This window comes from Manis pentadactyla, chromosome 7, assembly GCF_030020395.1.
Source record: "Manis pentadactyla isolate mManPen7 chromosome 7, mManPen7.hap1, whole genome shotgun sequence".
Lineage (NCBI taxonomy): Eukaryota > Metazoa > Chordata > Mammalia > Pholidota > Manidae > Manis > Manis pentadactyla.
The window spans coordinates 78,841,288-78,859,070 of NC_080025.1; the positions used below are offsets into that span (position 1 = coordinate 78,841,288).

General features: G+C 38.2%; 1 long non-coding RNA gene across 1 annotated transcript in view; it reads left to right on the forward strand.

The window, feature by feature from the left end:
* Positions 1-17,388, forward strand: part of LOC118917073 (uncharacterized) — a 38,462-nt gene extending 21,074 nt beyond the window's left edge. The window contains exons 4-5 of the long non-coding RNA XR_008998493.1: positions 7,288-7,371; positions 11,445-17,388. This is a non-coding gene — a long non-coding RNA (uncharacterized LOC118917073). The remainder of the gene's footprint in view (positions 1-7,287; positions 7,372-11,444) is intronic.
* Positions 17,389-17,783: the final 395 nt, after the last annotated feature.

The window sequence follows — 17,783 nt, forward strand, 5'->3', positions numbered from 1 at the left end:
TTGAAAACTGTCTAAGTCTGAGTAAGTAACTGTTAACTGCTTTAACAATAAAACATCACGATCTAATTTGTTTAATGGAAGAAATAATTATTTCTTACTCTTGTCATAATCAAATGTAGGCCAGGCAGATGTTCTCCAATAGTATCTCAGAGACCCAGGCTGTTTCCATGTGGCAACAATGCTATCTGAAAATTTTTTTTTGTTTCTGGAGAAGCATATTATTTACCCTCATATTGCCACTGGTCAGAACTAGTTAAGAGGTCTGAGAGATGTAGAGGGACATCTAATTACAGAGCGGAGAGATGTAGAGGATTGCATACAGCATTTGTAAGTACTATCTCTGCTAAAGAGATTCATTGCTTCGAGCCTCATTCTCTTCTTCAGGTCACATTGTTTTACTTGTCCCTTTTATCTTAGGAGGGACTACTGCGTTCACAGCACACCACATTCTGAACACTGACAGAATGATTTCCATTCACAGAAAATTAGAGCTGAAAAAGATTGTAGAGAACATTGTCGAGTCTATTTCCTTGCAGAATCAGAGGTTGAGAGGTAGAATGACTTCGCCAAAGTTGCATATCCAAGAAGTGGCAGAGGGAGGAGTTTCTATCATAATAACTAGTGTTTATTAAGTTTTTATTATGTGCCAGGCACTATGCTAACACACCCATGTACCTTATCTCCCCGAACCCTCATATTAACTCTGTGAGATAGATGCTGTTCTTATCTTCATTTTAAAGTTAAGAAAATTAACTTAAAGAAGACAGGTAAAACATCTGAGGTCACACAGTTAATAAATACCAGAAAATAGACTTAAACCCAGACTGCCTGTCATCAAAATGCCAACATGTAATCTATCACTCAATGGCCACTTTTCTACTCTTGTTCCCAAAGCCCCTTTCTGATATACCGACAGACAATATGACTTTGAGATTAAATTTAAAAGTCCTCATCAAAGAATGATGCTACAGGAACTTAAAGGCTGAAACAGCTCCAATATCCTTCCTTGTCTAGAAGACAAGTTTATCGTATTTGTGAGAACAGAGAGAAAGCAATGCCATAAACATAGGCAAATCACACTAGATTATCATGGTGAAACTTGCTCCTGGCTATGAACAGGGTTTTCCTTGTAAGGCATATGGGTATTTTCTGTCATATGATAAGTAGCCAGTCAGAGCCCCAGGTAACAGACATTAGTTTATACCTATAGGGTAGATAAATGGAGAAAACAAATATTGCAATGTGTTTTTAAAAAGCAAATACTCATAAACACAGAGAATAGACTGCTGGTTGTCATAGGGGAGGGAGGTGGGTGAAATAAGTGAAGGGGATAATGAGGGATAAAAATTAAATACTAAATCAAATATCACAGTCATTTCTTGTGTTTCTTGTTCTGCATAACAGCAATAGTTGGAGTTTTGGTCATAATTATTCACATCTACCCATTTGATCAGGTAGTAGGCATCAAAGCCTAAAGGGTTTTTATAAGTTAGTTCTTTTGACATCAATGCAAAATTCTTCATTTACAGTGAAAAAGACAAAAAAAGATTTACAAAACTGTTCTTAATTAAGATTAAATTATATGATGTGTTTAGCAAAGTGTCTGGAGTATAGAAAGTACTCAATAAATAGAAGCTCTTGCTATTGTTCTTAATATTATTACATGTATTAGCCAGTGAAAACCAGTTTCCCCCTACTTTTTAACCTCAATGTTATTGCAAATTTCTTTATACAAATAGGAAATAAAAATTTCACTTGGTGGCGTGGGGAGGGTTTATGACATAAAATTATCCATGTGATTTTTTAAATGGAAATGACTGTTTGCTTGATGGAATTCACCAAACTGCCAGGCTGTTTTAGATCCAGCTTGCAATTGGAGGCCACCATAGGCCCACATGTTTCCTAAAATATGTGGACACAGGCCAGGTGAAACATGAGATAATTAACTGAGTATCAGTCCAAATAAATGTTTTGGAGGAAAAATCAGTTTCTGTTATCTAGTCTGGATGAGGTCTCCTGGGTAAGGAAGCAAGCTGGCCAGGAAAAATCAGAATCGTTGCCATCAGAAAAATTGGTAGGAGTCCCAACTCCTGTCACTAATTTGTTGAGTGTCTTATTTTCTTCAGAAGTGTCTGATTTTTTTTTTATTATTGTTAAATGGGATGGTTATTCTGAGCCGTCAATAAGATGATATATTACAGTACTTTAAAAATAATTCCATATTCATATACAACCTCACCAAAACATATTTTGAAGTTTACAAATTCAGTCATGTAAAATATGGAGTCTTTTTAATGCATGATTAATGAAATGCAGGAAGTTCCAGGATCCAAGTGTGCCATCCACATCTGACCAGGACCTGCTGAAATTTGAAATTCGAAGTTTTGAAGTTTCCCATTTAGCTGGCCAGTTTGGGCTAGGAGAATACTTAGAATTCAGGGATCCATTTCCTCTCCGTGCCTCCTGCTGACATTCAAGCTATTTGTGAAAGGTCCTGATACTACTTAATAAAATAATTACTCATATCCAAAGTCATTTAAAATGAGCACTAGAATCTCTCTGAAATGGTCTCAGTTTAACAGCAATTTTTGAGTATGGGTTCATGTGATCCATAGAAAGCTTAATTTATGTCTTCTGTTTGATCTAATTCTAGAATATGGTAAAGTTTTGAGACTTAGAGCTGAAAATACCACTTTCTGAATATCCTTAAATCCTTTTAAATTGGAAACTAAACCAGAATACATGACTGGTTCTTCCACTGCACGTCAACTATGCAGGGCTCCGTTGAGTAGCATCTTGAAACTTTTGGGATTCTTTGCATGAAGTTGAAGCTGCAGAGAATGCCATTTTATGGGAATAAATCCATCCAGTGGCCATTGCATATGAATTTTCTACTTTGTTCTTAAGTCATGAAAGGAATATTATTTTCAGCTTTTATCTACATGTAGTTGATACATCAAGGGGGAAAAAAGCTCACTTTAAGAGCAAATAGAGTATTTTTTATCAAGGTTATTAAAACATTACCCAGGACCAATGATTCCTGCTTTACCCCAATGCCTCTGGAAGGATGTCACACATTCTCATCAGTAATGGTGGCTTTCTAAGGCAAGATACTTCTGTAGGGAATGGGGCAGGATGGGCAGAAAGAGGGGCAACTCTCCAGTTGTAAGAAATGTGTGAGGAGCCAAACCAGAACCAAACCAATCAGAATGGCCAAGGCTTTGAAGAATTAGGAGAAGCTCCTCTTGTCCATCTTGAGAATCTGTCTATTATGGGATGGATGGTGCCCCCCAAATTCATGTGTTGAAGTTCTAATACCCTATCACCTCAGAATATGACCTTATTGGGAAATACGGTCTTTTTAGAGAGTTAATCAAGTTTAAATGAATTCTGTAGGTGGATGCTAATCCAACTATATGACTGGTACCTTATAAGAAGGGAAAAATGAGAAGACAGAGGAAAACAGTGTGTAGATATAGGGAGAAGGACTGTGAACCTGAAGTCAGCCCTCTGGGAGCCAATGAGAAACATTTAGGACAGACCCTTCCCTCTCGGTCCTCAGAAGACACCAACCTCCAACAGGTTGATTTTTTTGTCGTTGATATCATTAATCTACAATTACATGCAGAACATTATGTTTACTAGGCTCCCCCCTTCACCAAGTCCCCCCAAAATCCCCATTACAGTCACTGTCCATCAGCATAGTAAGATGCTGTAGAATCACTGCTTGTCTTCTCTGTGTTGTACAGCCCTCCCCATGCCCCCCCTACATTATACATATTATACATGCTAATCGTAATGCCCCCTTTCTTTTTCCCTGCCCTTATCCCTCCCTTCCCACCCATCCTCCCCAGTCCCTTTCCCTTTGGTAACTGTTAGTCCATTCTTGGGTTCTGTGATTCTGCTGCTGTTTTGTTCCTTCAGTTTTTCTTTGTTCTTATACTCCACATATGAGTGAAATCATTTGGTACTTGTCTTTCTCCGCCTGGCTTATTTCACTAGCATAATACCCTCTAGCTCCATCCATGTTGTTGCAAATGGTAGGATTTTTTTTTCTTCTTATGGCTGAATAATATTCCATTGTGTATATGTACCACCTCTTCTTTATCCATTCATCTACTGATGGATACTTAGGTTGCTTCCATTTCTTGGCTATTGTAAATAGTGCTGCGATAAACATAGGGGTGCATATGTCTTTTTCAAACTGGGTGGCTGCATTCTTAGGGTAAATTCCTAGAAGTGGAATTCCTGGGTCAAATGATATTTCTATTTTGAGCTTTTTGAGGAACCTCCATACTGCTTTCCACAATGGTTGAACTAATTTACATTCCCACCAGAGGTGTAGGAGGGTTCCCCTTTCTCCACAACCTCGCCAACATTTGTTGTTGTTTGTCTTTTGGATGGTGGCCATCCTTACTGGTGTGAGGTGATATCTCACTGTGGTTTTAATTTGCATTTCTCTGATGACTAGCGATGTGAAGCATCTTTTCATGTGTTTCTTGGCCATCTGGATTTTGAGCTTCTAGTCTCCATAACTGTGAGACAGTAACTTTCTGTTGTTTAAGCCTCCCAGCTTATGGTACTTTTAATACAGCAACCATAGCAAATACACTGACTGCCTGTGCCACATCACTGAGAAAAACAAGAGTACAAAGCTACCCATCTTTCAGGGATTGTAACCCTGATAATAAGAAACTGCTAGAAGATGAATCATGAAATCTGTTCTAGGTTGTCTGAAGTGCAGTAGGTAGACTTTCCTAGAACTAGAAGTAGGAAAACAATTCACTAACTCATACTTTTCTTTTCACCAAACCATTTTTAATGCAAAAATAATACAACTGTAATATTCTGATACTCCAATTCTCCTATTTTTCCCTACAAATTTTCATGGAGAATTTGTAAGAAAATCATTCAGAATGCCTGCACCTTAATAAATCAACGTTCCAATTTTTTCATTTAACCTTTGTTCTGATCTAGATATGTACTGAAATTCAGTTAGATTTAATTAATTTATAGAAGTCATTTTGTAGTTTGACAATTTCCTCTTTACTGGTAGTTCTAATGAGGGGTGCTTTTCCCCACACCACCCTCATGGCCTGGGACTTCCAGCCACATCTGGGGGCATTCTGGGTTGTTAGAGCTGGGGTGTCAGTGCTACTGGCTTCTAGTGATAGAGACAATGATGCTGTTGAACACAGGACAGTCTCCCATGCCCAACAATGACCTGCCCAAAATGTCAGCATGTGGACATTGAGAAACCTTGCCTTTTAATAAGAATCAGTAAAGTTTTCCTTGTTGTGGCTATATGGTCTTCACAAACTTTACTATTATGGCTGCAAACTATTCCATTGAGTTGCTGTATTAAAATATATTTAACTAATAAACAGGTAATGTATTATTCAGATGGTTTCTAACTTTTCGTGATTATAAATAATTGTGTATCTTTTATTTATCTAGTTTTTTAGATGGTATTGAAGAAAAATTCCAATAGTGGCATTTAGATTAAAAGCTGCGAATAAGCCATATATTAGTTATTTCACTTCTTCCTCCCAAATTGGTTTTCTATCTAGGAAACACCTGTTTTTCTAATTTCTGAGCTATCTCAAAATTTCCACAGCTGTGGCCCAGGATGGGCTCCTACTCTTCTTCACACCTAAAGAAGGAGTAATCTGATTAAAATGTGTCCCGTCCAAACACAGGCAAACTTCTTAAGGGCCTTCTCCCTTTACCTTGGGAATCATGTAAAGAGTATTTTGCCTTACAAAGAATGAAACAACAAGTTATAAAGCTCTAACCCTGAAGCTCTGGCCTATATTGTGAAGTGTGTAGGTGGTTAGGTCAGAAGAAATAAATGAGACTGTCATCCTTTATTTATGCTACTAAACACTCCTCTCCAATCACTTAGATAATCCTTAAAAGATAAAACAAATGGCTAAAGATGATAAAAGATTTTTCCACCACTCTGAGAAACAAACCACCATGTCAGACCCCGTCCCCACCCCAGACACTCCCAACAGGTGGCAGACTGTGAAAGCCAGGTGTCAGGGCAGGTCGGAGCCAGCGCCACAGAGAAAGCATATCCTTCCCCGCACAGGAAGCGGATGGGAATGGAGACAGCTGCTGAATTACGGATGTGGGAGTAAACAGGTTGAGTGATAAAACGTGCCTTCACTGGCTAGATGGGAAAGAGGAGTTTCTATTTGAATTGGAATGTTATTGCCCTCATCACAACTGGCTACTGACGGAATAACACGTACCCAGAATACTTACATCCCCCGTTGGTTAAGCGTTGCCTTATGGATATCAACTCCCTTGTTCTTCCAAGCTGCCCAAGGGAGGGAGTGTGACAGGAGAGGTGTGAAAGACAAGTAAGCATACTTACTGGCCTTGACGCTCCAACCCCCATGTCCATGGACTCCCAGAAACCAGGCCGCAATAGCAGAGAACAAACGTCACATCCAGATTGTTCTGAGGCCTCTCAGATCCCTCCTCTTTGTTTTAAAGCACAGTCAGGACAGCTCGTGTGTTGACCGCCAGAATTTCCAAGAGGGAAGGGACCACCTGGGAAACTTGACATACTATCAAAACTGTCTTGTATAATCTATAAAAATAAATGCCTAGGTGTAAAAATAAGTCAACATAATAGGCAGGAATAAATGTAAAGACTGATTTAAAGCAAAATTAAAAGATAAGTGCAAAGTTCCATTTACTTTAGGTTGTCAGCAGTAAAACCAAGTGCAAATATTTTGAACAATTATATGTTATTTTTAAATGCAAACATGAAACAAATTAATTAGAGATTAAGTTAATCCACATGACAATATTTTATGTCAGGCAATGAAGAGGTGTAAAGGATAATTTGTCATGCCATATGTTTAAATTCTTTCTAGATTGTTTGAGGAAGAGACTGTAAAAGAAGCACAACAAAATGCAAAATTATTTTATTTATAAAACTGGTTGTTGTTTCACTAGTTAAGGCATACTTTGCTTAGCCTGGTTTTTCCCCTCAAAAAGCAGGGGCTAGTATGCAGGTAGTTCATTCTGAGAAGTGGTCAAGATACAGTAGCAGAGGGCAGTAGACGGGAAAGGAGGGAAAGCTGACCCAAGGAAGCATTCCAGAGTTGACTGACTGCTGCTGTGGGCAACAGGGACCCTTGCAGTGTAGATCATGCGTCAGAGTGGACCACCCAGGGAATGCAAAAGGGGGCACCAGGCACTTATCCACTGACTTTCATCTCCCATTGGTTAAGCGTTGCCTTATGGATATCAACTCCCTTGTTCTTCCAGGCTGCACAAGGAAGGGAGTGTGACAGATTCCCAAAGTGTCCTTCAAGGTGGTGGCAAAAAAAGCCATAGGACAGAAAGTCAGAGGTAAGTGGTGAAGCTAATGTGAGGTGCTATCAGGGTGCACCTGTGAGCAGAGGTGCTGGCTGATGCAATGGCTGTAGTACAAGGTGAGCCGAGAGGAAGAGACAGGCCACAGGCAGCTTCCACTCCATCTCACACACCAGTTCCCACTCAAAGTGGCTGCTGGGAGTCTAGCATGGACAAAAATACAGAAGCTGATTCTGGACATATCAGCAAAGAACCCAATGTCTGTTCGGGGAGCTGTGGCCCTTCCTCAGTTCATCCTCGTTTTATGTCATCTTTTATGAATCTAGAGAGGCCTAACTCCTTGTATGGCTAATGAAGCAACCAGAAACTAACATGACTTAGTGCTAAATGCTCTCCCTCATAGGCATGTTTAGATACCACTATAAGATGTAAAACAGAGTGAGGTTCTTCTGTCTGTGTCTAAAGATGAAATTTTTCATGAACTGGATTGGCAGAGAATAACCAATTCCTCTGAATCCATTTGTTTTGGATTGAAGAGTGTCATCCATAAGAAGCACAGCAGTGAGTGTTTTCCACATGCATAACATCAGGTGAAATGATAATGACTTTTTAAAGAAGAAAGAAGAGATGTGTATGGTATACATAATTCATAGATTTCTGAGTCTTCTAGTATTCTGGGTACATGTCTTGTTTAAGCTACATCCCCATGCCGTGTAGTTTGGGGATGTTCAGCTCCTTCTCTGATATTTGTGAGACTCTTGGGATGGGAGAAGCATCCATTCTTCTGGTTGCTGTTGGCATCTGTCCTTCGGAATTCCTTCTCCTGACCTTGCCTCACTGTCACTTCTCTTGCTTCCTGCTCTCTCCTTTCTTCATCTTTGCCCAAGTGTGCATAAGCTACCCTCTCCTTCATTCCCCAAGGCAGCTCTACGACAAGGCTGCTATTGTCCCAGGGTTTTAATAAAGATTTGAGGGTGATAAAGGATCATAGCACAGATGAGGAAGCTAACTGGATGGCTGGCTTCACTATTCCTACAGAGCTTGGCCAGTCCCCACACAGGGGAACCCGTAGTGGCCCTCTTCCTCTTCAGCTGCAAATGCCTTGGGTTGCTGGGGTCAGTGATTTCCCATCTTCCCACTTCCTCACATTCCTTGGGGTCCCTAGAACTTCTTCCCCTCTAGTTGTGAAGGGACAAATCAAGAATCTCTGTAACTTTTTCTATGTAATACAATTTAGCTCCTGCTTTTTCTCTCTCTCGTTCTTCACACCTAGCTCCCAGGCAGTTCTTTAACAGAATAACAGTACGACCCAGAAACAAATCTTCCCAAATAAAAGTGTTAAGTCCTGCTACTCATTCAGAACAGAGCTTCAGTGTGCTTTCTTTAACAAAAAGACAATTTTATTTTTCTCTTATATAAAGTCCAATTCCCCAAAATAGACTTAGAGCTAGTTTAATTTAAAGCCTAAGGAGTATTCCAGAGAAATGTCAGGATTTCAGATGGCCACTGAGGCTAAGGCGGGTGGAAATAGATTTTTTTTTAGTGGAGGAATATTTAAACTCACCTCTAATCCATAATAGAGGAAGGACATAAGGATGTTTTTCCCCCAGAGTCCTCGAGAGAACCAAGCACCAGAAATTATAATTATGATGAATTACTGATGAATCTTGTGGCTTAGTGATGCCATGTACAGTAAAGTAAATATTTTAGAATAAATTGAATATATAACCAGGTAAAAGAATGAATAGAAGAAACACAGAACAGTATTATTATTTAGAAGTCTTGAGTTGTGAACTAGATATTAACCCTTTTCCACTGGGATTTGAAAGTCTCATTATTTTCCCCAAGAGTTTGCTCCCCACTCTAACTTGAAATGGAATAAACCCTTTGATGCAGTAGGTAGAATTTCAAGGACTTCATTGCTTCTCAAGTTGGAGGGCATTTGGAAAAGGCAGACCTTTGTTATAAATGATACAAAAGCATCTAGGTGATTTTTGTGGCAGTGCTGATGATTAGGAAAAAAGATTGTGAGTGTAAAAGGAAAGAACTACTCATCCTACCAAACATGAATTCAAAGCATCTTTGGTGCCCTGAGTAGAGAATCATGGTTAAGCTAACAGACAAACTGCATCCCAAACCATAATATTACCATGTGCTAAAATTAATTAAAGATATACAGTAAACCTAAGCAGCTGCGAGTATTTGCTGCTTTGGAACATTTTGTTGGGACGTAAATTAGAGAGAAAAATGATCTTGAAAGAGTTATTCTGAAATTGGATTAGTCTCCCAGTTAACAAATACCACTGTATTCCCTTCCAAGTAATTTTCCAAGGCAACAATACTTACAGAATTCTTCATAGGACTTTGAAATGACATCTTCTTTTGTACAGTTTTTTCAGGAAACTGATATTCTTCAAACACCAAAGTTGCATCCAGTACGGCCAGAAACTCAGGGGCAGACATCTTTGTGAAGAGCATTTTGCTCTGTCATTTCTGAGAACGAATAGAGAACTGGCCCAAGCTAAGGAGTGTGGGTTTGGGGTTGGGGCATTCTATGGGCATCTCATCTTCCACTGTGGGCCCTGCTGCCAATCTCTGCCACTCTGAAGATGGAATGTTCTGGGCTCCTTGCAGATAAAGATGCCCTCCTCCTCTTTGCAATTGACACTTGTAGATGCCTGCACAGTAGTGTCAAGTAAATTCTGTGACTTTGATTGCTCCCATCCACATGTTATTTCTCAAGCCCCCACGTACTATAAAATCCCATCCGTAGAAACTTTTGCTAGCACAGCTACTATCCCAGGTTTTAAACCTGCTTTCCATCCGAAGGCCTAGGACTCTGCCTGTTCTGGGTGGTGTGGCTGACCAGCAGCTAGCTTTGGTCCAGCATGCTGCATCACAGAATGTCTCCCTCTTCTCCTTGTACTGTAGCCCAAGGTTAAGCACTGCTCCCCCTCCTTGCCAGCATGAGTTCTCCAGACACTGCACCCCAGGTCAGCCCAGAAGTCTTAAACATTCCTTTCTCGGGGGAGAGTATGATCACTTCAGCCTTAGAACATGTAAGAAGCCAAAGCTGGCTCTGCATTCCTCAGCCTTGCTGGGATTTTGTGGCCTCTGGCTTAGAATAAGCAATTGATCCCTGACTGATGCCGCAGTTCCACCATGCAAGTCCCTATCTTATTTGCCTCTCGGCTGCATCTGGGTCAGCGTTGTTATCTTGATTACCCATCTGCTACCAAGCTTTCCTTGGATAGTACTGCTTCTTGCTAGCCACCCTTCCAGTGAGTAGAGATCTGTCCTTGGGTGAAGTCCCCATGGCTGACGCTCATGACCAGACCAAGCCGAGGCCGGTTTCCCTCCTGCTTGGTGCCCCCTCCTTCCTTACCATAGCCAGCCTCACTGATGGTCTGCTATTACCCTTCTCTCTGCTGCCTGCCTTAGCTCATGTCAGTGGCCTATGGCTGTAACTACACCTTCATCTTGTCCTCAGAGTCTCTCTGGCTCCATGTCCCAGCCATCTCTGATCTTGCTTTTTTAATAGCAAATCAACACCCAGTAACAGTGTTATTACATAAGCTTTGTTGGACACTTCTAGGCATCATTATTGGGTTTATTATCTCTAACTCTCACAGCATCCCCAAGGGAGATCTCATTACCCCACTTCATAGGTGGGAAAAATGAGCCTTGGACACCATAATGTGGCAGAGCCAGAATCAGGCTGGGATGTGGCTGGGATCTGGCATCAAACCCCAAGCTCCTCCATTTTACAATTGCTTCTGTTTGAGAAAAGCTGTAGTATGTTATTTTTAATCATCACCAGTATTATTGTCTTCATTTACAGGTGAATATACTAAGCCATAGGGGCTTCATGAGTGAGGAAGCCAATACAGGAGTCAAATTTGACTATAAACTTTGTTTTCTCCACTCTAGTATGCTGTCCTCCACAATGGCACTTACTGCTTTATAAGTTGTGTACGCACTTCGTAAACACTCCGATTTCAGCTTGCAACCAGTTTAAGTGCCTCGATAATAAAGTCTCTTGTTATTGAATTGGAATTGTAGCTTTGGATGACACCTTCTTCCCTTCCGCTCCTCTGCCTCCTCCTCAGCTCCCCCCTCCACTTGTCCGTGGAATGACTCCTCGTTCCATCTTCTCTTCAGCACGCATAGATTGTCCCTGAGGATGCTTGCAGAACTCGAAGTATCAGCCAGAATGCCAGCTTTAAATCACCGTGAGGAATGCAACTATCAAGCTCTCTGGCAACTCATGTTTGTTGATCGCTACCTTCTCTCCCTGTGGGCAAAGCTACGTGGGATGTTAAATTGATAGTTGGGAGATGGGTTGAAAAAGAAGAATTGGAACAAAAGGTACTAGATGAGGTGACTGGGCATGACAGGTTGCAATGGCCGGTTGCATTCATTTCTGCTTTGGGTGTTCAGCGGCCAGAGGCCTCTGCAGGTTGAATCCCTGGGCCAGGCAGGGCACAGACTCTCTCAGGCAGTGCACTGCAGTAGAGTTCAAAACTTGTCACTGCACTTGACGCACCTGAACAATTTAAAAAATTTTAAGACCGAGATATTTAGTATCTACAAAAACTGTTTTTGAAATATATATAAGGTGTAAAGAAAAAAATAGTAAACATCTACTTATCTACTGTCCAGGCAAGAAACAGAGCGTTGTCAAGAATGTTGAAATTTCTCGTGTGTCCCATTTCCTTTCTTAAATAACTGTGGTCTAGCATTTGGGGTTTACAACTTCATGTCTTTTCATAACAGCATTACATTTTCCTTGACCCTCTAAACAACTTATTGTCTTTATATGAATGGAATCAGGTGGTACATATTTTTTAACAAACTGGTTTTTTTTTTTAATTCATGATATTTTGTATAGCTGAAATTCATTAAATTTGACTAGGGCATAGAAATTCATTGTAATAACACATAATTCATTTATCTATACTATTATTGACAGGCATTTGGGTTGTTCAGAATTTGGTGAGATAATAAACAGTGCTGCTATGTACATTTTGGGGTATTTCTCTTGGTGCATATGTGCATGGATTTCCAGGAGTGGAATTCTTGGGTCCTGGGTATACACATTTTCAATTTTAGTACGCAATGACAAATTATGTTGTAAAGTGGTTGTAGAAACTATTGAATCTTCTATCAGCAGTATAAAATTCATGCTTTTTCCACATCCTCACCAGCATGTAATGTTGCCGGACTTTAATCTCCATGATGGGTATGATGTTTTATCTCATTGCAGTTTGAATTTACACTTCATTGTTTCTAATGTTGAGCATCTTTTCATATGTTCCTTTCCATTTGTGATTATTTACCTGCAAATTTCTTATTCAAAATCTTGCCCTTTTATTGAATTTTTAAATTTGTTTTTAATTGATTTGTAGGAGGGTGGGTTTTGTTTTGTTTTGCTTAAATTTATTTCGGATATTAATCTTTTGTCAGTTTTGTGTGTCAAAAATCTCTTTTTCCAGTTTGTGTATTTTTTTCTTTTAATTATTCTTACATCTTTTAAATGAAATGATAGAATTTAACTTTTCCTTTATGGCTTGTGTTTAAAAAAATTCTTCCTTATATGGGGGTCATAAAGATATTCTCCTATGTTGTTAGCTTTGCTGTTTTCATTGAAGACTTTAATAGAACTGGTTTAAAATAGTGTGATAGGGATATAATTTTATTTTTTCATCTGTGGATACCCACATATGCCATGATAATTTGTTGAACAGTATATTCTTTCTTCAATGATCTGCTCAATAATATATCAATATCAAAGATCCACTGAGTAGATCTGTTTTGGAGCTTTCTATTGTGCTTCATTTGATAATCCTATGATGACCCCTTTATCATATTATTATGGCTTTATAATAATCGAAATATGTGATAAAATATCACATATTTTGCTCATCCATATACATTTTTAAATCAGCTTCCCAAGTACCACAACATGCCTGTTGGGATTTTGATGGGAATATTATTGAAATTACCAGTCAGTTTGGGAAGAATTGGTGTTTTTATGGTATCAAGTCTTCTTATCCATGTATATGATGTATTTATCTATGTTTACTTAGTTTTTAAAATAAAGTTTTATATGATTTTCTTTGTAAGGTTCTTGAACAGTTTTGTTATATTTATTCCTGTTTTATAATTTTGATGTTATTGTATATTTTAAATTTTTTATTTTATATTTATTGATATTTATTTTTATATAATGAGTTTTATATCCTGCAGCTGTGCTAAATTACCTTGTGAATTTTAGTAACTTATCTGTAGCTTCTTTTAGATTTCTAATATATAGCTTATATCCACAAATAATGACACTTTTCTTTCTTTCTTTTTAATCCTCATAACTTTAGTTACTTTTTTAGCCTGTTTACTGGATATTCCCTCCAGTATACTATTATATAAATGGGTCTAGTGGATGCCCTCATCTTCTTCCTAAGCTCAAAGGGAATGCTTTAAATATTTTACCATTAAATATGATGCTAGTTGTAAGTTTCCTATAACTACCCTTTGTCAGTTTAAGGAAGCCCTCTTCTATTCCTAACTTATAATTTTTTTAATTTAGAAAAGGATGTGGAATTTTATCAATTACTTTTTCTATTTCTATTGAGATGATTGTGTGATTTCTCCTTTCATCAGTTAGTACAATAATATACATTAATTGATTTCTTATGTAAAACCAAATTTACACTCCTGAGATCAAACAAATGATGTATTATCTTAAAACACACACACACACACACACACTTCTGGATTGTGTTTGTTAATATTCTAATTTTTGTATCTGTGTTCATGAGGAAGATTGATCTGCAATTTTGTTCTCATATTTCACTGAGTTTTGTATGAAAGTTTTACTAGCCTATTAAAGTGGCCTAAGGGCAATCCCACCTTTCTGTTCACTTAGATAATTCATGAGATTGGAATTGTTTTTCCTTGAATATTTGTGGACTTGTTTTATCCTTGACTATTTGCTGGAAATTGCTAGCAGCACCTACTGGACCTGGTTTTTCTGTAGGAAGATTTTAAACTTCTAATTTAATTTCCCTATGGCTATATAACTATTCATATTTCCCATTTCTCCCTAAATAAATTTTGGTAATCTTTTTTTTTTTCTTCTAGAGGTTTATCCATTTCATCTGAGTTTTCAAACACATCACAAAAAGTTGTTGATAATACCCACCCATTATCTTTTTAGTCTTTGAAGTATTGTTGATTTTTTATTCCCAATATTGTTTATTAGTGTCTTTTCACCTTTGCAAAACTTTTTCAGAGATGTTTTTCTATTTTATGTGTTCTGTCAAAGAATCTTGATTTATTTTTTTACCCTGGTATTTTTTCCAGGAAATTTGTCTACTCTCTTATAGAGTCATTTCCTCTGTCAAGCAATGGCATTCAGCATTTCGTATTACTCTGGACACCTCAAAGACGACTTTTTATTTCACAAGTATTTTAAATGCTTCTTAAGTATAAATTTAGGTAGAATTCAATTTGGAAAAAAAATTATGAAGCCAGTTTAATTGAGGATTTAGGATATTAAATGCTGCCTTGTATAACCTTAAGTAGGCAGTTGAGTGCTCATACAAACCTTTCACTATTTTTGCAAGCTTTTGCAGGCAGGCCTGAACAGGTTGGTTTTCAAATCCTCTAAGCAATCTACCAGCACAAACACAGCAAGCACCAGAAAGGACAAACAGAACCCTAGCTGTTTCAACCAGTGCCGGAGATAAAGGGTGAGATTAAGTCAGAAAGTCATAGGATCTATGTTTCCAGCCTTATTGTACATCGCACCCCTCACCTTCCCCTGCCAGCTACATGAAGTCATACATTGGTATCCAGGCAGGACCTGTACTTGCTTGCTTTGCTTCCATTCTTTCCTCAGCCTGGAATTCTTTTCTTATGTTTGTTTTGCCCCAAACAAATCTATCCTGATATGATGGGTACTTGTTAGGTTTATGCCTAGCCTATACTCCTCCTTTTTTTTGAGTTCCTTTCACTTTCAGGATTTGAGGTCCTCAGGCACTTTAGTGCCTTCTGCTCCTGGGTTATTCCCTACTCCTCTACCCTGACCATTGCTAATATGACCAGGTTGGACACCTGACTGAAGTTGAAACTCTCAGGTCCTTTCTTCTCATAATTTAGAACTGTAATTCAGAAGTTTTAGTGAGTCTTTGATGGCCACCCTTGGACCTAGATCGCGCAGGCTTTGGGGCTGAGGACGTCATTCTGCAGCAGCCATGATGCAAGTAGTAAAAAACCATCCCATAATAGAAGTTAAGGGTAGATGCCCAAAGAAAGGGAAGATTGTAGACTTTGTGACTCTGAAAGGCTAGACACATATATTAAGCTCTATTCCATGGTGCACTAGATTCCTGATTCCAGTCCAGATTATCACTGATCTGGCAGCAAGCTTTCCCGGAGCTCTGTTTTCAGTCTCAGAGTCTTACTCCTACCTTCAGCTATACCTGGAGATCCATACCCACAGCCTTCTGGTCCTTCTCACCAATGTACAGGTGTCCAGTCTTCTGCCAAGGCTGAGTTCAGGGAATTCAGACTTTGGAAGCTCATCTCAGGTCCTGATTGCTTCTTGTACAATCCTTCAACCAGTTCTGTTCTCAGTCTACCACAATCAGGCCCATTTTTTAGTTAGGTTTCCTTTTTATTATTGAGAAGTCACTGTTTTTTATATATTCCAGATATGATTCCTTTATCAGATATATGATTTGCAAAGATTTTTCTCTAGTTCTGTAAGTTGTCTTTTCACTTTTTTGATGAGGCCCTTTAGGGGGCAGAAGTTTTTAGTTTTGATGGAGTCTAATTAGCTGTTTTTCTTTTGTCGCTTGTGCTTTGGTGTCATATCTAAGTCCACTGCCAAACCCAATGTCACATCGGTTTACACTTAACATTCAGGCTTTCTTCTAGGACTTTTGCAGTTTTGTCTCTCATACTTATGTCTTTGATCCATTTTGAGTGAGTTTTGTAGATGGTGTGAGATGAGTGAAACTTCATTCCTTTGCATGTGGCTACCCAAGTGTCTCTGCACCATTTATTGAAAAGACAATTCTTTCCCCATTGAATGATCTTGGCAGCCTTGTTGAAAATCACTCATCCATTGATAAGTGGGTTTATTTCTGGACTTTTACTTCTATTCCATTGATTTTTGTGTCTAACTGAGGTCAGTGCCACACTTTCCTGATTACTGTTTTTTTGTAGTAAGTGTTGAGATTGGGAATTGTTAAGCCCTTCAACTTGGTTCTTCTTTTTCAAGATTGTTTTGGCTATTCTGGGTCCCTTGAATTTCTATGACTTTTAATATGAGCTTGTCAATTTCTGTAAAGAAACCAGGTGGAATTCTGATAGATTGCATTGAATTTGTAGATCAATTTAAGAAGTTCCTCAGCTCTATCTTCCATTTCCTCCATGAAATGTTTCTTGGGTGGAGTAATATTTATGTCTCCTTTTCATAAGATTTTTTGAATAAGGATAGAATAAAGTGAAGTTCTGTAACTTTAAAATGTAAAACCTTTATACAGATGAGAAAATTGTAGGAATGGGAAAATACATGTTTGGGAAATCTCCTATTTTAAATTAAAGAGATATTTTATATGATATTTTTCTAGAATTTTCCATTTTTTTCCTAAGGAACAGAATACAGAGCAAAAAATTTGAAACAGGGAAATTGCCATATTTAATATATTTAAATCCTTTTTTGGGGGGGTAAAAAAATCTCTATACAGGAAACAAGGACATATATAGCTTATAATTCAGTTTGTATTCCAAGTGAACAGTAAATAAACTTCAAAATTTTTTCATTCCACTGGAACAAAATACCAGAAATGTTGTAAAGCTTGGCAAAAGGAATCATTTTTGAAAGGTAGTAAACATTATTATTTGTTTTAATATTGTTAATAGTGATAGCTGTAATATTATTTATGATTTACACAACCCTTTTACATTTTATAAACTAAGTTCATACACTTTATCTCTCTATATTATATCTCTTCTCCATCTATTTTAAATTAGTCTTGCTTAACCACCAAAACAAATAAGACCTTTTGCGTTACTAAATTTCTGTAAATGTGTATTTTGGAGCTGTTGTCTTCTGTTTGACATAATAGATTAGAATTTTATGCACTTTGAAGAACATTATTTTACTGATTCCTTCTTGTTTCTCCCTCCACATCACATTACCCTGACCTAGTCACAAACTCCATTTGAGAAGATAAGACACAAAAAGTTAATAAAGCAACATAACCAGTGGAATGTATTTTGTCTGCCTTTTGCATAATCAGAAATATTAGAAGGAGAACTATAGTAGGGATCAGAAAACTTCTGTGAGCTTGGAGAAGTTGCTTAACCCCTCTAATAACTGTAAAAATGGCAATAAGCATAAATTGTCTAATTACCCCCACAAGGTTGTTGTGAAGATG